The sequence below is a fragment of the Equus caballus genome, chromosome 14 (genome assembly GCF_041296265.1).
Source record: "Equus caballus isolate H_3958 breed thoroughbred chromosome 14, TB-T2T, whole genome shotgun sequence".
NCBI lineage: Eukaryota > Metazoa > Chordata > Mammalia > Perissodactyla > Equidae > Equus > Equus caballus.
This window is the reverse complement of record NC_091697.1, coordinates 62025597-62048373: the sequence shown is the minus strand read 5'-3', so window position 1 is coordinate 62048373 and position 22777 is coordinate 62025597. Positions and strand designations below refer to the sequence as shown.

Below are 22777 nucleotides of genomic sequence, written 5' to 3'. Positions count from 1 at the left end.
CAAGAAAACTGATGTATTATAACTTCTGCAGACCAACCAATTAGCATGTAATTATTTTTCTCTTAAATACAATTTATTTGTGGGGAGGTGGACAAACATAATCCCTAGATTCTTCTTGTGAATTTTTTCCCATAGGGTATGAGTATATAGCAAATCTGGTAAGGATTTATGAAATGTCTGAATTACCATTGTTTTACTTTCAGCTCTAATTGGTAAAGATTGACTTTAGCTATGTTCCATGCCTTGATCAAGAGTATTTTTATGGAAAAAGGCTGAATCAGACATGTTTAAATACAGGGAAACTCTAGCTTACTAATTATAACTAACGGACCAAGCGAAGATGAAGAATAAGAAAAGAGAGGTCACCAAGATTACTGAAAAGCTATTTAAATTTTAAAGAAGTCAAGTGTGGTGGGTAGAATAATGGCTCACCAAAGATGTGACAGTCCTAATCCTGGGAACCTGTCAACACGTTAATTTACATGACAAAGGGGAATTAAGATTGCTAATCAGCTGACCTTGAGATTTCTGGTCCCCAGTGCAATGTTATCAAGGGTCCTTATAAGTGGGAGAGAAAGAAGTGCCAGATTCAGAGAGATTTGAAGTCGCTGCACTGCTAGCTTTGAAAATGGAAGGGGGCCACAAACCAAGGAATGAGGGCAGCTTCTAGAAGCTGGAAGAGTCAAGAAAATGGATTCTATCTTAGACACTCCAGGAGGACTGTCATTTTGGACTTCTGATCTCCAGAAACATAAGATAATAAATCTGCGTTGTTTTAAGCCACTAAGTTTGTGGCAGTATGTTATAGCAGCATTAGGAAACTAATACACCAATTAAGGAACGATACTTCAGAAGAAACAGAATAATCAAGAATAGCAAATGCCGTGAGGGATTCAAGAGAACAAAGGCAACTTTATAACAGGATGAGAAATAAGAAGGTAGTAAGGAACTTAGGATTGCTGGTACAAACTAAGCTTTTAGGAAACTTTATAGTGAAGAAAGTCAGAAAGAAATAGTACAGTGAGAGGTGACTAAAGAGATGGAGGAGAGAGGCTTTGTGCTAATGTGTTTTAGGATGACCTTGATGGTAGGTGAGGAAAGAGAAGAGAGACAAACTACAAACTGAACAAATTAACAGCAAGAGTTAGAAGGAGTCTAGCAAAGTAATGGAATTAAGTGCAGAGCTGGAACATTTTGCTGTGGAGAGATGAGAAGACACTTCATCAAAGGCAGGGAAACTGGAAAATGAGGACGTAGTAATAGAGCGAATCTGACGCCGAATAAGTTCATGTCAAATAGATTCAGGCTTCCCCACAGAATAAAACAGAGTACAAATGTTACAAAACTTTAACGTGCATAAGAATCACCTGGAAAGCTTATTAAACACGCAGATTTTGACTTCTAGTCAAGATGCTTTGGTACTCCCCTTCTGCTCCAAAAACGTAACAGTGGCAGTGACATATAAAAAGAGAAAACAAGAAGACCCAGAGGTTTCACAACACAAGATAAACATTTCCTTGGACCAGAAATAGAACTGCAAAGCAGTGAGGAGAGCTGAAACCAGGGGTTCGCCGGACTCCTTCCCCAAAGGTGGCAGTGGAGGCCAGGAGATCAGAATTATACTTGATGATAGTGTGGTGTGACAAAAAGTAGGAATAGCGCAGAGGAGGAACAGGTCAGGAAAGACTTTCACAGGAAAGTGACAGTTAAACTGAAATATAGCAGATAAATGGTGCTACTACAGGCTAGGAGAATGAAATGAAATATTGTTTTCCAGGCAGAAGGAAGAGCACACACAAGGCAAGGGGGAGCAGGATTTATTTGAGGAACTAAGTGAATGTTACTGCAAGTGAATCACAGAGTGTGCAGAAAGGAATGCAGCTAGAGAGGTAACCAGAAGGTGACACGCAGGAACTTGATCCTCAAACAGGGGAGGGACATGTCCAAATCTGTGTTCTAGAAAGATCATCGAGCCTGCAACGTGGAAAAAGGATTGCAGTGGAACAAGTGAGAGGTGGGGAGACCTCAAGGAAAGCTGTCTCAGTACTCCAGAAGAGAGACAATGGTGAGGAAGGCAGAGAGAAGCAGATGAACTCAAAATATATTTACGAAGTAGAATCTATACAAATGTCTTGGTGACAAAATGGTTGTGTGAGGAAACGGAGGCATCAAGAGTGGTACCCAGATTTATGTCTTGGGCAAGAGAATGGATGTTTGGGCCCATCATAGAGATGAGGTACATGAGAAATGCTGGTGAGGTACATGGACAGCAGGTGCAGAGGAGCTAAAGACTCAGTCTCTGCACGCTGAGTTTAGATCACTGCGGGACATCTAAAGTAAACATGCCTACCAGGCAGCTGCATACAATGGGAGAAACTCAGGAGGGAGCTGCACTCCATTTTGGGGAGCCAACTGCATCTAGATGACTTTTTCTGCAGGAATGTGAGGTAAGGTAAGGAATGGGAAAAATCCACCTGGTGAGTTCAATGATATTAGTTTCACTTGACTGGAGAGAATATTCCCTAGATTACAGCGGGTTCTAGAATAAATCAGAATAAAGAAGGTAGAGAATGATTGTAGATAACTCCAAAGTTTGATGTGAAGAGGACAGAAAAGAAAGGGCAGTGGCTCAAGGGGAAGATGGAAAGAGAAGGAGATATATATATATATATATTTTTTTTTTTTTTTTTTTTGCTGAGGAATTCTGGCCCTGAGCTAACATCTGTGCCAATCTTCCTCTACACGGTATGTGGGTTGCTGCCACAGCATGGCTGCCAATGAGAGGTGCAGGTCTGTGCCCAGGAAGCAGAGCATGCTGAACTTAACCACCAGGCCATGGAGCTGGCTCCCAGGATATCTTTCTTTTAAGATGATGGAAAACACCAGGATCCACTATACATCCACCGTACAGAGGACAGAAGCCTGTCATCTATCATGTAATATCAATATTTTTGTGTTATTTCAAAAGTTTACTATAGAAAGATAACATATTCCTTCTTGGTCCCTCTTTCCTCTTGTTATTGATCTAAGGAAGGACATTTAAAATAGTCTCTGTATGTTAACATTAATAGGCACCAAAGGAACTTTTTAATTAAGAGATTTTTGTCTACTAGGCAGAATAATAGTACTTTTTAAAAGGCTACTACTGTAGCAATGTAATGAATGGTTCCCTTTTGGCCTGAAATCAATACTGCATCTTTCTAAATACTAATTTGGAGTAACTCGGGCATGAAGTAACGGCGGCAAGAGGCAATTCCATCACAGCGCTTTTCAACATTACAACAACAGTTGGAAAGCTATTTCTACTTCAAAATACACAAAAGTTACTGATAACATAGTCAAACTGTATCAGCTAAATTTTTGGTCTGTATCCCAAAATGATATTTCTTGGGAAGTGTAACTATTTACCAGCAGTGGTTTTATCCTTTCTTTTTTCTTTTCTTTTCTTTTTTATTTACTCAGAGTGGAAACATTTTGTTACCCTTTGTTAGTCCAAGACAAAGAGGACCAAATTATTCACAAGTTTTAAAATACTGAGGACTTAAAATGATGATGCTGAGCTTCTGTAGGAAAATACTTTTAACAATTGAGTGGTGAGCTGATAAAACTACATCCTCCAGATTCTTTCTTTCTTCCAATTCTCCCTGCCTTCCGCAATTACCTTAAAAATTTTAAATATAGGAAAAATTAAATTGAAAGGCTCCCCAAATGTTGGGTAAAACCTACAATTTCAACAACATAAAAGTCAGGAAATTCCAAAGTTAAATTTATTATAACCATTTGGACTTGGCAAAGATGCAAGAATTTAATATTTTCTGTTCTCATTTTTCTTGTTAAACATCAGTACATTAAGATGTAATCACAAAACCCTCAAGATTTTTAAACGTATTTTGGCATAATGCAGTAAGAACCTTAATTTAAGAAATCTTGATCTTTTGTCAATACTCTAATGATCCATCGTCATTTATTTTGTATCTTCTAAATAAATGGCATTAAGTGAAAAAGAAATCTGTCATACATTCCACTATAAAATTATCATATATTCATTAACCTTTGTGCTTTTCATACTTACTACCATCAAAGGAAATAAACTCAACAAGAATAATATGCTCAGTTACTAAGACACATACTACGTGCAATTCTTATAAAGAAAGTTAACCTTTGAATTGGTACAGTTGTACTTTTGGGGGTTTGGCTGGTTTCCATACTCACCTAATAGGTTACATTCATATATATCCAGTTTAAATTCACCAAGTAACTGTTCATACACTGAACTACATAGACATATCTGTGCATATGCACAAAACGGGTTGTGTAAATGTGGATGTGTGAGTAAGAGGGGTCACGCCTAAGGCTCATCTATGAAGCACACACTTTGATCTGCACAAAGGGTGATGGAGTGGTATAAATGTCACCGATTAATTGCCCCGAGGAAGTCAAGGGAGGTTTTAGAAGCATTGAACTGTTTCTCCAAATTGTTTTCGTTGTTGTTGTTAAGAGATGCAATCAGCAACCACCCTGAACCAGACCGAGCCACACCACAAGAGGAGCACCTGCGCAGATGAGCCAAGGGATAACCAAAAGTTGTCTTTTACCTTATTTTAATGGTAAGATCTCCACCCCCAGGAAGAGCTTAAGTCTTATTACCGTAACATGCGATGTGTGTGGAAGCATGTTTTCCAAGTGAGCCTGCACAAGCAAAAACTCCCTTTTGAATATTCATTCCCCATTCCAAAATAAAAGGCCCCTGCTATCCCATGCTTGGGGAGAGCCACGACTTTGCAAATGATTCCACACGGTCTCCTATTTGCCACAAATAAATTTTACTTTGTATGACAACTACTTGTGGTTAAGGCTCTGATTTCAACTCACCAGGAAGTGGATCCACTTTGGTTCGGTAACATAAATCCAACAAATCATCCACTAGCATTCTCTGTGTAAAGTGGCAAATTCAAAATGGCTGTCTGGGGAGACGCACCAAGACTGTGACTGGACCTCACTCACATCACATTTTAACTGGGCTAATGGAGCACAGACAGATTCACACTGCGTCTTTGAATGATTGCTTTATGTTACAGGACAGAATTGTTACTTATCCATAGGAAGTTACTTGAACAATTCTGAAGGACACCAAAATACCTCAGGGAGCTTCACAGATTTTAAAGACCTTCACATTTGGAATTCACTTTTCCTAAATTACTCAGAGCACCTGTTTCATGATTTATGCAAAAGTTAAACTTTTGCCTGCAGACTTAGAACTATAATAATCAATAGTTTCATATAGACTGAGAGAATAGATGGTAACGACTATTTGAAACTGCAAGGGTGCAAGCAGGAAGCAACTTTCTTATTTCTCCCACTGCCATTCTGCACATTTGTCTTTTGACTAGTCTTTCTCAACTGTAGGAAATCTCAGGCAGCTCCCTTAGGTTTTCCTATCCCTTTCTGATGAACAAAACGTCCACTCAAATCCAACAATCCCATAGCTCTAATCGCTCATCCAGTTAAAGCTTCTCCTCCTCTCTAGTTTGAGCCTGCCCAGGCTTAGGAGCCTTCAGTGATGGAGAGGACATGGTTGTCTCTTTTCTTCTATCTTTCTATTCATTCCTCTCTAGTTAGGAGTGATTATAAGTACTTTCAAGGCTGCAGTGGGGAGGAGAGAGGACAGGTTATGGTGACAAAGACCTTGGTTGGTGGAGATAGAATCTCACAGGCTTTTCCTTCTCAGGCTCCTTTGCTGATTCTTTCTCATCTACTGAACCTTTTAGTGTTGAAGTGTTCCAGGCTCAGCCCTTGGATTTCTTCTCCATCAAAATGCTCCCTTCATGATCTCATTTATTCTCATTACTTTAAATATCAACTGTAAGCTGAAGATTCCAAAATTTGTATTGTCAGCCTCGACTTTGCCCCTGAACTTGACTCACATACACACAGTAGACAAATGCCTACTGAACGTTTAACAGGTGTCTCAAATGAACTATCTAGAGCTGAGCTCCTGATAGCTTTCCCCCGACTGTATTCTACCCGCAGATATTCTCCATCTCCGGTAACGGCAACTTCATCCTTTCAGTTCCAAAAACCTTGGAATTACTCGATTCTTCTCTTCTCCTACCCCACAAGTGATCTGTCAACAAATTCTGCTGGTTCAACTTTCAAAATACATCTGGAATTCAACCACTTCTCATCACTTTTACCAATAAACTCCTGGTCCAAGCCACCATCCAATCTCACTTGGATTACTGCAGTGCCTCCTCTAATTGGTCTCCTGGCTCCCACATTTGTCCCCTTATTACTTTTTTACTACCCAGCAGCCAGAGTAAACTTTTTAAAATGAAGATCAGAATACTTTACTCCTCTGCTCAAAACTCTTCAATGGCTCTCATCTCGAAAACTCAAACTAAAGTCCAAAGTACTTACCTCAGCCTGCAAAGGCCCCCCAAAATCTGAGCCCAGGCTGCATCTCTATCGTCATCACATATTAGTTAGTTTCCTCCTTGCTACTCTGCTCCAGTCACACTGGCCTCTTTAATGTCCTCTCTATACCTCAGGGATGCCCCCGCTGCAGGGCCACTATATTTGCTGATCCCTGTCAGGCATTCTCCCCCAAAACAGCCACGGTTTTTCCCTCAGCCCCTTCACACTTCCATCAGTATTTTACAGGCTCTCACTCTGCTTCGATTTTCTGATGGCTTTATCACATCTGACATAGTGTAGATTTTACTTGTTTATTGTCTGTCCCTTGTTTCTGTAATGTAACCTGCATGACAGCAAGTATTTTTATATGTTTCATTGCTACTCTATCCCAAGGGTCTAGAATTGTGCCAGGAACTCAATAAATATTTTCCTGAATAAATGATTCTGACTTCAGTGTCCTCGGGGCATGGCGGCTCCAAAGCCTAATGCTTTTATTGCTATTTTGGGAAACCTCTCAATGCTGAGGTCTCTCACCTCTCACCGTTGATCCCATGGATACCTCCTCCATCTGGCCACTCACAACACTCCCATCAGGCCCAGCTTTCTGACAGTTTATCCTCAGGGTGGGTTGCCCACCCTCCAGGAGTCTATGCAGCCGACACCCTTTTCAAGACCACCCATCCCATTTCATTTCTGTGAGGTCCTCACCTGGCAGATGGGAAACACACATATCCTTTGCCTTTCAAACTCTGGAAATGTGGAACTGAGACTTTTCAGATGAGAGTTGGGCTCCACGTATATTCTCCCCCTCCCACATTCCACTTCATGGACACTTTCCATAAAAGATCCTCACTACTGTTCTCTTCAACCTCTTTAAGGATTCTCTCCTTTTACACAGCCTGGAGGTGAAGGATGGGCCAGTGAAGGCAGAATGATCTTCTTCTTTCTCTTCTCCCCCTTGCCTTCTCCCTCACCTCACTCCTAATGCTCACAAGTTATGCAAATAAAGACAGTAGTTACATATAGTAATATTCCAAAAAGAACAATACAATAAAACTGTAATTACCTCCTTAAAGAGGAGTATATTCTAGAATACATTTTATTCATGGGAGCCACATACTTTCTTGTATAGAATGTATACATTAGTATACAGGATTTATATAAAATGCAACATTAGGGGCTAGCCTGGTGGCATAGTGGTTGGGTTCACGTGCTCTGCTTTGGTGGCTCAGAGTTTGCAGGTTCAGATCCTTGGTCTGGACCTATACACTGCTCATCAAGCTATGTTGTGGCAGTGTCCCACATACCAACTTCAGGAAGATTGTCATAGATGTTAGCTCAGCAACAATCTTCCTCAAGCACAAAGAGGAAGATTCCCAATGGATGTTAGCTCAGGGCCAATCTTCCTCACCAAAAAAAGGGGGGGGGGGCAACATTATACTTTGCGGAAAAACCATCAAAAACAACAATCTTCCATGTTGAAGCTACAAGGAAAATAAACATATGAGAAATATTTTAAAATGCAAAATCAAATTTCAAATAAATGCCAGAATGCTATACTTCCTGTTTTTCTTTATTAGTTAATTACGAAAAATATTTTTTGTATCATGGTAAATTAAGGAAAAATATTCCATGTGGGAGGAAGAATTATGATAATCTAACTTGTGAATAGTTATATTCTATGAGTTTAAGTTGAATTAATTTTCTAAGCCCACAACTAAATATTCACAATGTGGTTTTACTAAAGTTTGGAGGAAAATTCTTTAGCAAATTTCAAATGTTTTCTATTACAAAATATCTTCAAGGGCTTCAAATCTCTTGTGCTTAGAACACAACAAAACAAGAAAGCAACCTCTGATATTTTTTTACAAATATTTCATTGGAAGCACTTTCCTATATGCCTTCATGTTAAAACAGAACCTTTTTATAACAAGTATATAGTGGCAGTTTTACAAAAAGTTTGTTTATATTTTTGTTTCTCTTGAAAAATTATATTTAAAAAATAAAATACAATACTGACTGCAATAGTGTGCACATCCCTTCTTTTTGAGTGTTCCATTGATTCATAGCCGACGTAGTACACAGGTAGATGCATAAAAGAAGAACAACCTGGAATGATGTTAATGATGTTGAGAGAATTTTCTTTGTTCTAATTTTGGGGATGGTCAAGTTTCCAACTGCAGTCTAGCTGATGGTAGAGAAGATTAGAAAAAGAGCAATACTATAAAGAAGGGTAGGACGAGCAGGAGGTGAGAACGGGACATAAGAAAGGTAGACCTAGAAAGAAGGATAAGAGAGCTAAATTTATTATGGTTGTAGCAGCCTGTTCCTTTCCCTTTGGAATTCTCTGGCAAACATAATAGCAACCTTGAGTTCTAGTTTGGAGAATATTTATTTTTAGAAGTCAAATAGCTTTCTAATAATGATAATGATGATGATGATAATAAATCTTAAATTCGTCATCCCTCGAATTCTAGTTATTAAAGAACCATATCTTCCTACCTATTGCTATATCCTTGAATCACCTACATTACTTTTTACTTAATATATTTCCATGTATATACTCATTTAAAAAATTTAATATGAGAGGATTTTTCAGGCAGTGAAAATACTCTGTATGATACTATAATGATGGATACATGTCATTTTACATTTGTCCAAATCCATGGAATGTACAACATGAAGAGTGAATCCTAAGATAAACTATGGACTTTGGGTGATAATGATGTGTCAATGTAGGTGCATCAATTGTAACAAATGCACCACTCTGGTGGAGGATGTTGCTATTTGGGGAGGCTGTGTATGTGTGAGGGCAGGGAATACGTGGGAAATCACTACCTTTCTCCCAAGTTTGCTATGAACCTAAAAGTGCTCTAAAAAAAAAAAATCTTTATGAAAAAATTTAATATAAACTTTGTTCTAATCAATAATATTTTAAGGAATAACATTGATAAACACATAGTTTTGATGCACTACTTATATTTTTTCCTTAAAACATTTTAATAGATTATAGCTACTAATAAAACTTGTTTGTCCATGAGCCACCTAAAATCATCTAGCCAGTCACTAAGAAAACAGCCATAGAACTAGGCAGAGAAAGACAATTTGAAATAGGGCAAGAATAGTGATAATAGTGATAATCAAGAACAGGGGTTGGCAAACTGCAGCCCATTGCCTGTTTTTGCAAGTAAAGTTTTATTAGAAGAACCACACTCATTCATTTATGTATTTACTGTCTGTTGCTGCTTTGGGGCTAGGGTGGCAGACTTGCATACTGCAACAAAGAGTCACTTTCATATTCTAAAATATTTATTATCTAGCCCTTTACAGAAAAGTTTGTCACCCTCTGATATAGAAGGGTTCTGTGTTTAGAGTGCCTCACAAGTGTCTTGAGGAATTTGCTTCAATTTAAAGAAATAAAACTGGAAATCACAGCATTTGGATGAGGTTTATGGAACAATGAAAATTCAGGATGGGAAACCACCCTCCAAAGGGCCGCCCACTCCCGGTACAGAGGGTTGGAAAAAGAAGGCCAACATGCAAGTTATAAGTTAAACTGAAATGCTCAGGGATATATCACTTTATGAGCCTCTCTTTTACTAGGTTTTTTTAAAATTAACTATCAAATGATACTGATTTTGCTGGATAAGAGGTCCTTACTATAATCCTTAATACAGATAAGAACAAAATGAAAAGCTGTTTACTTCTATGTGATAGAACTAGTATAGTATTCTATCACAAATGGGAGGTTAATTTTGATTTATAGTCACTTAATACTGGTAACATTTGCAAGAATTTGGAAGACTAAAACTATAGCTGAAGAATACATCTATACTTCAGATTAGCATCAGCTACGGGTAGTTAAATCAAGCCATACTCAATTTAGCATGATGACATACAGCTGTTGGTAAATATTGCGTAAATTGTCTTCTGCCACTCACTAGAATTTAGCCAAGCTAGATAATACAAACCTGCAACTCAGCTCTGCATTTGTCCTATCTGTGTCGCTGCTAGACTGGGACAAAAATATACCTCAGATCGTTTTCAAAGTTAAACTGAGAAAATGACACATTGACATGTGAAATATGAAACTACAACCCACTAGGAAAACCTAAGCTTACATAAAAAACACACTAACTCATCTAATGTCCATATGATGACATTAAAAGAACCTTGCTCAGACTATAACTAACTTTACTTGTTTATTTTTAATTTTGTTTCCTTGAAATAAGGACTACTAAAAATAGTTGTCTTCTGGAAATAAGTAAAACAAGAAGTACTTGGAGAAACTATTTACCTGATCTTTTGATCAATATAATAGGTGACTATAGTTTAAATTTTCAAAATCATTCATATTATTCTTAAAATATAATTAATTGTACTAAAATCCAGCAAAGGCAAAGTATAGATGAGAAACACTTTACACTGAAATACGAAAGGATTACATTAAGAAAGAGAGAGATCCCTAGCATGGGATTATGAAAGAAAGATAATTCAAAGATTATCACAGTTTTGTTTATTTAAGTCTTTACTAAATGGAAGCATCTAAAATAAATTAGCATTCCATAAAAATTTTCACCAGTCCTTCAGACATTTCTCAATGCCTGAGTAGTAAATGAAGTATATACAAGGTCAGTAAGTGACGATACTTGCAAGAAATGCAGACCTGGATCAAGGTATTATATTTCAAGTTTTGTTACATTTTTACTTTAAGACAGCAAGACATTTCTTTAGAGCAGATTAATTTCCTTCAGGCACTGAGCCGTGGTAATTTGTGAGACAGCTTTTCTCTCTCTCTCTCTTCTTTTCCAATAGAAACTAAAGATATGTACCAAGAATATTATAAAACTAACATTTTATTTTGTTTATTTTCATCTACTTTATTGCTTTTCCATTTCCACTAAGAAACAGCAATTACATAGTCAGTAAAATGAAGAAAGAAGGAGATACATTTTAGTTTATATCTTTTTTCCCTAATGGCAAAGTTCAAAATATTCATCTGATCCTTTCATTCCAGGGTAGAATAGATTTTTCTATGATTAACACACACCTAATTTTATGTCTCTGAGAAAGGTGTTTTGGAGCTCTCAATTTTTCCAGTGATCTTTAGCAGAAACTGAACTGCAAGAATCATGTAAATTACTTTTCCTTTTTTTCATATTTTTTAAAAACGATTTAAATATGCAATGGCACCAGGGAAACAACATTGATTCCCACCATTTTGGAAAATTTCCCTGAATCCACTAAAATGCAATTTCCTGACCACTGTGTTATGCTAAATAAATCAAATCCTCTGGGTCTCAAACGTCCCTTTTTGTAATTTGGGTGGAACTGGAGCTGGGGGGTTAAAAACAGGCTGAGAACAGTCAAGAATTAATGGACAATCTTAAATCCCCAGTTCCATGTTCCCTCATCATGATGACGGATTTGGGTTCATTTCACTGTTTGTTAATACTTTCATCTGACTAGGCATATATATGCTCTAGTAGGTCAATTTTGTTTTGTTTTGTCTTATTAAAAGAGTTTTTTATAGGAAACTGTACTAAAAGTCATAATTGAAATGTTATACCAGAACTCTCTTACAATTAATTTTTTTAAGATCTCAAATCACATGGTTTATTGAATCTGTCACCATTAATTTGTCTGTGCTATCCCTGCCTTCTTTAACAAAGACCTAAAGAGCCAAATGCTCTCTCTCATTTAATACTCATAAAACTTTATGCAGAAAAGATCATTATTATCTCTGTTCTAAAGATGAAGGCATTAATTTGCTCAAGATTACATGGTTCCCACGTGGTGCAGCTGGCACACAGACTGTGACATTTGGGTCCCAAATCTTGGGCTGTTGGCCACTGCGTTCTCTTCTCTTTCCACATTTATTTTCTGAATTGTACTTACAACTTAAATTGTCATTTCTTTCTACAATTTTCCTCTTGTTATTGGAATAAAAATTTTAAAAATACATTTGTTATAAAGAAAGTTAAAATATTATCTGACTAGTCCTAATTTTGATTCACAACCTGGATCACACGCTAAAGATTATCTTTTTGCTGAATGATTTTCTTTTGAAATATGTATTTTTCACAGACTTCATGTTCATAACCACTATGTTCCCCACTGTGCCTCAAATAAAGAAGTCTTTCTCCTCTAGGCTTTCACAGCATACTATGTGTGCAACTTCCCACGTGAACTATTTTGTTTAGGTTGAAATTAAGGGAGTGATGTCACTTGGGTAACTCCCTATGAAATATTGCTGTTAGTTGACTAAGACTGTCAAGGTAGTGTCCAAGTTACTTAACACATGTGTTTTAATAGTGGAAGTCATTTGTGGGAAGAAACTAAAAGAGTTTAGATTGGCAACTTCTGATAAATATGCTAGGAAGTGATATGTGCTAATTTTGCCTCAAATGTCAGCCCCAGGCTGCTGTTTGGCTGCCCCTCTGGACGTCCTATACACTCTTCCCCGCTGATCTCACTTTCTTGGATATGACATTTCCATTTACGAGACACACAAGGGACTTCTAAAAGTTAAGCCTGACCACCCCACTGCTAGCCTGGCACATGGTCAGGATGCCCTTCCCAAATGGTTTATAAAAGCATAAATGTTTCAGATTTCCGTTTTAGATTTTAACTCCTTATACACATGCACCAAATTTCTAAGCTACTCAGTGCTCTGCCTCTCAAGATAAAGGCATCATGAAAAGCAGATTCCTTAGTGCAAAGAACTTTTATTATCAATTCATCGGATTACAAGTCATTGTCTACTTTATATAGAGAAAGAGACTCTGCTGGATGTCATTTTTTGCTTAGCAAACATAGGAAAGGACAGCAAGTTCAGACAAGCTTTGATTCCCAAAGCTAGTACCTCATTAAAAGAAACGTTTATAACATTATAAGATTATATGTCAATTATGCCTCAATAAATAAAAAGAACAAATGGAAAGGCTGGAACAGAGTGAGCCTAGGGAAAGGAAAGAAGAGACAGGATATGAGAAACATAACCCATTCTCTCACTCATATATTTATTCAACCAGCATTTATTAAGAGATTCCTCGGGGCCAGACAGGTGGCGCAGCGGTTAAGTGCGGACATTACGCTTCGGCAGCCAGGGGTTTGCCGATTCGGATCCTGGGTGCGGACATGGCAACGCTTGGCAAGTCATGCTGTGGTATGCGTCCCACATATAAAATAGAGGAAGATGGGCACTGATGTTAGCTCAGGGCCAGTCTTCCACAGCAAAAAAGAGGAGGATTGGTGGCAGATGTTAGCTCAGGGCTAGTCTTCCTCAAAAAAAAAAAGAGAGACTCCTCTATGTTAGGTGTTGAGGCACTGTGCAAAGTGTCTGAAAATCAGATTATGAGGACCTGGCTGGGGAGAGGGATTTATAACAAGGAGTTGAAGATGATTTAGTTTTGGGTCCCAAGGTGTCAGACAGAGATGTCCAAAAAAAAAGAAAAAAAGTTTTCACTATTGTCCCTGTGTCAAAAAATTCCTAAGTTTGCTCCTGAGGGTGAGGGTTTGGGGAACTGGGAGGAGGAAGGCTGGGGACTAAGGTCAAGTTAGCTTAGGAAGACGAGCTTTAGCAGTATTTGCCAGTTTGTTAGCAATGCCCAGAATTAATCCTTTTCTCAAGGAGGAGTCCAGGTGGCTTTAGGCTCCATCTCTTTTATTAACATGTCTTAAAAATAAGACTGAATATAGAAAGCTGAAGCCAGCATAATGCTGTGCTCAAGGGTAGGTAATCTTCAGTAAATGCTTTTGGGAACTGAAAATAAATTGTAATATTTGTAAAACAGAAACAAACGAAACACGATAGTGTTTGCAGTATCTTTATTTCTCCCATATGATTTCTTCACTTGCACAATGAGCCCAGTCTCCTGGAGGAGACCTAAAGGGCAACCCCGAAGATGGAGGGAGCGCTGTGAGCTGGGGTACAATCACTGATCACTCAGCAGACGCTTCTCCACCAATGTGGGGGAAGGACCGGGCGACACCGAGGCCTGGGCTGAGGCGGAGGACACCCTAACTGCAGAGTGTCAGGTTCTTTGTTCCCCAATTGGGCACCAAGCAACGGTACATGGGAACAAGGCATGCTAACGCTGATGTGACCTAAGCTGCTTACACAGAGATCAATCATAATAGAAATGTGTATGAGTCAGCTTTTAGAAATAAACGGATCAAAAGAGAGGACAAATATCCCTCTGGAAAATCAAAATGACCCTGGCTCCATGGTGTAGCTCTGTGTATGCTAAGCAAATGAGGGGAACAGTGGGTTCTACTCTGAAGGAGACAGCTGGTACAACAGGGCACAAAGTATGTGTGTCTGCAAGTGTGTTGATCACTACTCACCATAGGAAGAACCAGAAATGATGCCCATCAGTGGGAAAATGGATGATGACATTAAGATACATCCATATAATGGAATACTATATCTCATTCTAAAGAATTAACTAAAAAAAAATGCAACTATAGAGAAGAATCATATCATTATAATATTAAGTGAAAAAACTAGGTTCCACGCAGCAATGAACCTTTTTTTTGGTAAAGTTTAAAGAATTGAAATAACAATAAATGGAATATCTGTAGGTGTAATGGAAATATCTATTTAAAAAAGCAAGAAAATGTAGAATCTCAGATACAAGGTGATGGCTATGTTGCAGGGGGCGGGCAGCACCATGGGTAGACATATGTAACCGTCATGGTTCTAGCTTTTGTTTTGGTGGTTTCATGGGTGCTTATTACATTATTTAAGATAATTAACTAAATAACAGCAGGTTATAATAATGAGATTATGGGTGGAATAATAATGAGATTATGTCATGAAAGAAACACTATGATTAATATAATTTTGTGCACTGAGAGCTAAAGAGGGCGATACAGATATATGTGTGTCTGTGTGTGTGTATATATATATATAGAGAGAGAGAGAGAGAGAGAGAGAGAGACCAAGACAGAGAGACAGAGAGATTGAGAAGAATCTCTGAAATACACAAATGCAAACACCATATGGTAGAGAAAGGTTGACCTGTTTTCTACTTTGAAAGTCCTAACCCACCTAATTGCGAAGCAGCAGCCTGGGTTTTGACTCCTACATCGGTTCTAATCTCACTGGGCCATGCAGCTCTTGTGCAGTTGATGACCAGGATTGTACCAGCTTTTTGCTTAAAGATGATTTAAGACCAACATCTCCTTTTTTCACAATATGACTACCACATGCACCCTTTTAAATATTTGTATTTTTGCTATGTTCGTATCATGCTATGTTGTTAGATTTTTGCTAATTAGCTTCATCGTAACTAGCATCTTCGACCTACCTCTCCCTTACTGTCTGTCTTACTTCTATGTCAAGTCACCAAACTTATTTTAATGAGATTTTTTCCTTGTCAACAATTAAGGAGAGGACCATTAAAGTCAAACATATTTCATTTAATGCTTCTAAACATTTATTGACTTATAAAAGTGGTAGTTTTAAGATTAAGCGGAATGCTGCTCAACTCCCAGATTTTCATTCCACATTTGAAAGCATTAGATGTGCATATATTGTCTGCTTGGCAGCATGTAATGTGCCATGGACATATTTAGCGTGCTGGAGGATAAAGGTCGCAATGGCCCCTGGCAGAGGCTCTAACAGGTCTGCATGCCCCATTCTAGCCACCAGGAGGAAGAAAGAGTTCTGCTGCAGGCACCTGTTGAGAGTTTAACTAAGAAAGTAACAAATAAATGGGTCTTTCCCTCCCCTTCTCTATGTTTTTAATTTTAGGAATAAATAATACATTTACATGGTTCAAAGTCAAAAACTCATGCCAGAGAAAAAAACTCAATGAGAAGTCTCCTTTCCAGCCCTTTCTCCAAGCCAGTCAATTTCCACCCCTGGCATATCAAATGACACAGATTTTCTAATATCTTTCCATGGACATTCTATGCATAAATAAGCAAACACATATATACACACATATACACTTTATCAGTTTTATAAATGAAAATGTTTTACAACTTGCTTTTGTCATGTAACAATATATCTTAAACATACTTCTATATCAATATATAAAGTGTTCACAATCTTTTTTTAGGGATGAATAATTCCCACTGTGTACATGCTTCATAATTTAATCACTTTACTATCATATATTTTTACCATATTTTGTTATTATAAAAAAGAGAGGAGGAATAATCTTGTAAATCCATCATTTCTTGATTGAATATAGGTAAGATAAATTCTTAGATTAAAATTTATGGGTTAAATGTTATGTACATTTGTAATTATGATAGCTAGTTCTAAATTGCCCTTTATAGAGGTAGGACCAATTTTACCCTTTTAAAAGGAATTTATGAGACCATCTATTTCCCAAAACCTTCACCAACACAGTTTTCCATTAGAATTTTTATTTTATCAAAGTTTATAAGTAAAAAATATCTGAGTTTTACTTTGCACTTTCTTATTCTAAATAAAGATAAGCATGTCTTAGTGTATTTAACAGTCGCAGGTATTTCCCTTGTTCTCAACAGTCAATTCATATCCTTGAATGTTTTTATTGGATATTTTCTTATTGGTTTGTAGAATTTCCTTATGTATTACAGAAACTTGTCTTTACTTGCGTTATGAGCTGCCAAAGTTTTTCCCAGGTTATCATTTATCTTTTTTTCTTGCTTGTAGTAAGTTTTTTCTTTTATTGCCACACAATTTATTTTATTTTATGTAGCTGAAATTACCAATCCATACCTCTATAGCTTTCAGTTCATATAACATGCACAAAATACTTTCTCAGATCTAAGACTATACAAAAATTCTCATGATTATTTTTAACATCACTGTGTTTCTTGTGTTGATATTTATATCTTTTATTCATTAAAGATTTACCTTAGTCTAAGATGTGATGTATGGATCCAAATTTATTTTTTTCAAATGATACCCAGTCATCCCAACATCATTCACTGCATACTCTATCTTTTCTCCCATTCATTTAAATGTTCTATGTTTGCGTTCTTTTACTGGAATTTCTATTATGTTCCATTGGGCTGTCTGTTTACATCTAGTAGCATAGTAATTTACATATTTTAGCTTTTTTTTTTTAAAGATTGGCACCTGAGCTAACTATTGCCGCTCCTTTTTTTTTCCTGCTTTTTCTCCCCAAGTCCCCCCTTACCTAGTTGTATATTTTAGTTGCGGTCCTTCTAGTTGCGGCATGTGGGAGGCCGCCTCAGCATGGCCTGACGAGCGGTGCCATGTTGGTGCCCAGGATCCGAACCAGTGAAACCTTGGGCTGCAGAAGCGGAGGACCTGAACTTAACCACTTGGCCATGGGGCCGGCCCCTAAAGCTATTTCTTAGACTTCTGCTATTGACTACCTTCTACGAATAAAGACAGAATTAGTTCAGTTCCACTTATCCCTACTCTTGTTCTCCTAGACCTGAGATTTCAATTCTGAAGTCACGGTAAATGAATTATTTTAGCACAGTGGCACAGAATAAATTTTCATTTTAATGAACAGAAAATAGAGTAAAAATCCATTGACTGAATATCTAATACATCAGCCACGAGTGGCAGTAGAACATACTGGGAAAGGTAAGCAGGAAAGGTTAAGTTTTTCAAGAATTAGCCCTTGTGGGCTAACTTTCCAAAATGCTCCACGGAAACCAGCTACATCTGAGTGCTTAAATTGGTCAACCAGATAAAGGGTCGAGGGGTGGATCTGGGCTGGAGCAGTGAACTGTCAGGTCGTGCATCCACAATCACAAGGCTTGGACCCCTGAACCCTGATGACACAAAGGGAAGATTCCTCCATTCATGTAGGCTGAGGTGAAGAAACAGGACTGGAGGTCAAGTTTCCATATTTTTGCAGCCAATGTAAATATCAGAGGAGAGACACCATGCTTTTCCCAAACATGCAAACTCCACAGCCAGTACCAGGATCACTAAACTAGGTCTAGTTTTGGTCTTTCTAGATCGCAGGGCGCTGCCACATGATGCAATGAGCAAAGAAAGAACCCTTCTACTGCTGCCGTCTCCACGAGTTTCCCACTGTGAACGCAGGCCAGGGGCTGAGGTGTGTGCTGCCGAATCATCCACGTTTGTTTGCTCAACAGGTCTGGCTAAGAGTGAGAGGTCAGGAGGAATCTCAGGTTGGAATCCTGGCTCTGCTGTTTCCTACCATATAACCTCAAGAAAGTTACTAAGCCTCACTGTGCCTCAGTTTGTTTATCTGCAAAGCGGGTTAATGATACTAGTCAACCTCACTGCATTGTGTAACGATTTAATAAGAAAACCTATGTAAAGTGGCTTAAGGATTGTCGAGGATATATTAAGTGCTCCATAAATATTAGCATTTATTATTATGCTCTTTTGGTGCATGCAATCTGCTGGCAGAGTCAAACAAGAAAAATAACTAAAGTACAATGTAAAAAATGCTATGATAGAGGAATAACATTTTTGTTATGGGAGCAGAAAGTAGATTTGGGTTTAGCAGCCTGGGCTTTCTTATTTAAGGGAGAGTGAATTTAGGTTTTAACTACAATGTTGTAAATTTCTTCTAAAAAGGATTTAAAAGACAATAGTTTTGTGGTTTTCAAATTGATGACCTAAAAAGTTTTATCTGTTTCCAATATTTACAATCCCCTTTCTTGAATCTCAATTTTAATATGTAGTTTTCCTTTTGGGAAATAGTTAATGAATTTAATTATTATTTATTTTAAAGTTAATACACTTTTGGTAATATGAGTAAAAGCAAGCACTTTTCAGTTTAGTATAGTTTATTTTCCATGGTTTATCAAAGCAGAGTTGGACAGCAGCTAAAGATACTGTGCCAACAAGTTTCATGAGCATAAATAAATATATTTGTTGTCACAAGTCTCAAGCAACTAAACGCTTTGGTAATGGAACAAAGCTGAAGACTCTTCAGAATAAATTGCAAACAACTATTTCACATATAAAGAGCCATTGAAGGGAAACTTTCCAATACAATGATGCTATTTTCTTGCCTGCTATTTAAGCCAGGAAAGATTAACTAGCTCAAGGAATGTTAAGGAAGGTATAGTCTGGAAGGTGGGATCATGTGAGGACAGCTGGCACCCACCTGAGCTTCATCCACAGGGACTGAAATTCAAAATGACATATTTTATTATAAAAAGGAAAAATGCTGGACAGTCTCCTGATATACTATTTCATATTATATTGATGTGGTTCTGCTTCCCTTCTTCATTTAAATTAAGCAGATATTTAGATGAAGGAATCTTTGAATAGAGTAAGTGACTGAAACAACCTTTCCTTTGGATGTGAAGAAATAGTTTACTCCACCAAAGAATCATTTTGCCCACGGTATGACAGAATTTGGAAAAGATTTGTAGCCAAACTGGTCCAGGAGAAATAGGACATGACTTCAGTAGGTATCAGAGGTTTTATTGAATCTGGGACGCTAACTTAGCGACGGGGGAAAATAACTGATTCTCCTTTAGACATACACACGCACACACACACACAGAAACAAATGCTCCTTTGTGCTTTGGGCTCAGATGGATAGCTTGGACAGGATTCTACATTTGAACACGAGAAAGAAAAAATCCCATAAGAGACTCCACCTGATCAATGATATAAAACAAAACAAGCCTCAATGAGAGAGATTGAGTCATATGTTTCAAACATTAAATTAGGAGGTGACTGTCGCCCCCACCATTTTTTGTTCATTTTAGTATAAACTATACATGTTCAAATTTAAATTTTCAGCAGAACAAGCCTTCCAGGATAAGATTTTTGTTAGGAAGACATCCCAAAGAACAAGCAGAAGACAGTTTTTTCTTTTAAATAGAGAACGAAGGTCCCTGACCTGAGAAGTATTACCTGCAGATGACCAAAGACGGACAATGACACAAAGATCTAATTTAATGTTTATGCTCTTGGTCTTTTTATGGCAGCCAGAGGAAAATAAGATTATTAAGAAAATGAAAAACAGTCAGATGAAGGAAAAATTCCCATGATGAAGATCACTGGCCTCTTTCCAAATACAATTTTAGCTCTGGCCTCATATTTTACCTCCTTTTTGGACATTTAATCCAAGTCAAAGAAATTAACTTACTATACACCCTACTTCCAGTTAATCAACACATATTTTTTAGGAGCCTACAATATATCAGGAACAGTTCCACGCTCTGGGATACAGTAATAACAAGACAGAGTTTTTGTCCTCAAGGATCTTACTCAAGTGTTGGAGTAAGACGTTCAACAAACAAATACACACCAAAAAAGATCAATAACACAATTCTTAAAAGTTAATAAGCTAACTTTGCAGTTTCTTGTTCATGCTACCACCATTTTCCCATTCACCCAGGACGAAAATGTTGGAGTTACTTTCCTTATTTCTGAACAGACCAGTAACTTAAAGACTGAAAAAGATTTCTTTAGAGAACTTCATTACTGTATGAACAGGAATATATATATTATAATAAAAATAGAAAGGGCATCATTTTAAAATAAATCTTCCAACACTATTATTTTCTATATTTACATTGCAATCCACATAAAAAACTAAAATATCTTACCTTTGACAGTTGGTCAAAAGTAACTGCTATGGATGTATTTTTATTTAGAGTAGATACTAACTTTAAATTTATGTCAACATTTTTACATTGACACTGTATAAACTATACATAAACTCACTATAATTTAAAATCTGTCACTGAGTGCAGCAACAGTTTGGTCTTTTCAGATACATTTTGCTACCAATTACATTAAATGATTTTATATAAGGAAATACCACTTGATCTTTTACATAAAAGAACAATATTACCCAAAGAAAGTCAATAATAGTCACTTTTAAGACGTCTAAATAAATATGACATACACAAAGTAAAGGCTTCATAAAACCTTTAGTGTTCAAATTCTAATCACCACTTCTTCCAATCTTACTATTCCCCACCAATCCCAACTACTAAATCACATAATTCTTTCTGGGCAATGGTTAAATGGATTTGGCTGCCTGGGCAGGAACTAAGAAAAGAGAGGACTGGATTCAGGGCCCTGGGTAGTGCCTACATGACTTCAAGAGCCCCCTTTCCTAAAGAACATAGACAAGTGTGAATAAAGAGTTGCACTGTGCTTCTCCCAACTCTGTCCTGGCTCTATATGTTGTTTTGATGAAATGTGATGTAGAAAAGGCTCATTTTATTTTCAACTAAGAAATACATTGTTTGATAACTAATGGAAATGTTACAACCACTTTAATCAGTCAGTGGCTGTGCCTTCTCACCTACAATCAAGCACTGTCTTTGTTCCTAAGTCCACCACCCTTGGATCTAGTTTGGACATTATTCCGGAAGTAAAAAGTGAAGGAGAGTGACAAAGGGTTGAGCAGTAGAATCAACCCAAAAAAAGCACGGAGGGAAAATACAAAAAGAAGTAAGGATATAGCAGCACAATTCACACTTTCTGGAGATCCCTGACTCTTTGGTCCAATTCCAGTGTTAACTCAGATAATTTTTCCCATCTTCCAAGTACCTTTCTTAACATTTCCAATATAGTCAGACTTTTGCTATAAACATTGTATTTAAATAGCATAAACTACTTGGACATTCTTGCTGTTTCATAGAGAATGTATTTGGTCTTTAAAATAATTAACCACATTTTATTACCTTCTCTTTTGGGGTAGTATGAAATTAAGTTGTAATAATAATGTGAAATGTATAAAATTATGAAGATTAATTTGGAGCTGACAAATGGAGGACAAACAGAAAATACAGGAGCCTACATGTCCCATGGGTTCCTGGTATTACGATTTCAGGTATTGAAACAACAGCATGCGCACCCACACTCTACCTCCTGTCTAATCAAATAGTTCACATTCCTGTTTGTCTTCTGTAATTAAACTCGAGATTTTGCCTTTTCCCATTTTTTCTTCTACAGAGAATGACACAACTTTTCATAACCAAGAAACCCAAAACACTGCCTTTTGGAAAGGGAAAGAACAAAAGACTTAATTATATACACCAGAAGATGATTTTAGTTATTGAAGGCAAATGGGTCTAGATGAGCTTGTGGTAATTCTTTTAACAGGAAGCAACTATAATATATGTTAGGTACTTTAGACCACTGAACTCAGAAAATGCTCCCAGTTAAGATCATGGTAGGCATAAGGAATAAGTTCAGATTTACCGAATTTCTCATATATGTTTTTCCACCTCAGATAATCTGGGCTGGCAAAAACAAACCTCTACAATAGATGTTTTTAAACTTTGAGTAAATGGAATGCTTATGACACAAAAATGAGAATAGGTATACTCTATTGTCTTTAGAAAACTATCTTAGTTGAAATAAACTGATTTAAGTAATAACTGAAAAGATAAACACTATAATACTACTAGAAGCATCAAAATAATT

General features: G+C 37.2%; 1 protein-coding gene across 1 annotated transcript in view; it reads right to left on the bottom strand.

Moving 5' to 3' along the window:
• FBN2 (fibrillin 2) overlaps positions 1-22777 on the bottom strand; it is a 236447-nt gene that overhangs the window by 131469 nt on the left and 82201 nt on the right. The window lies entirely within an intron of this gene.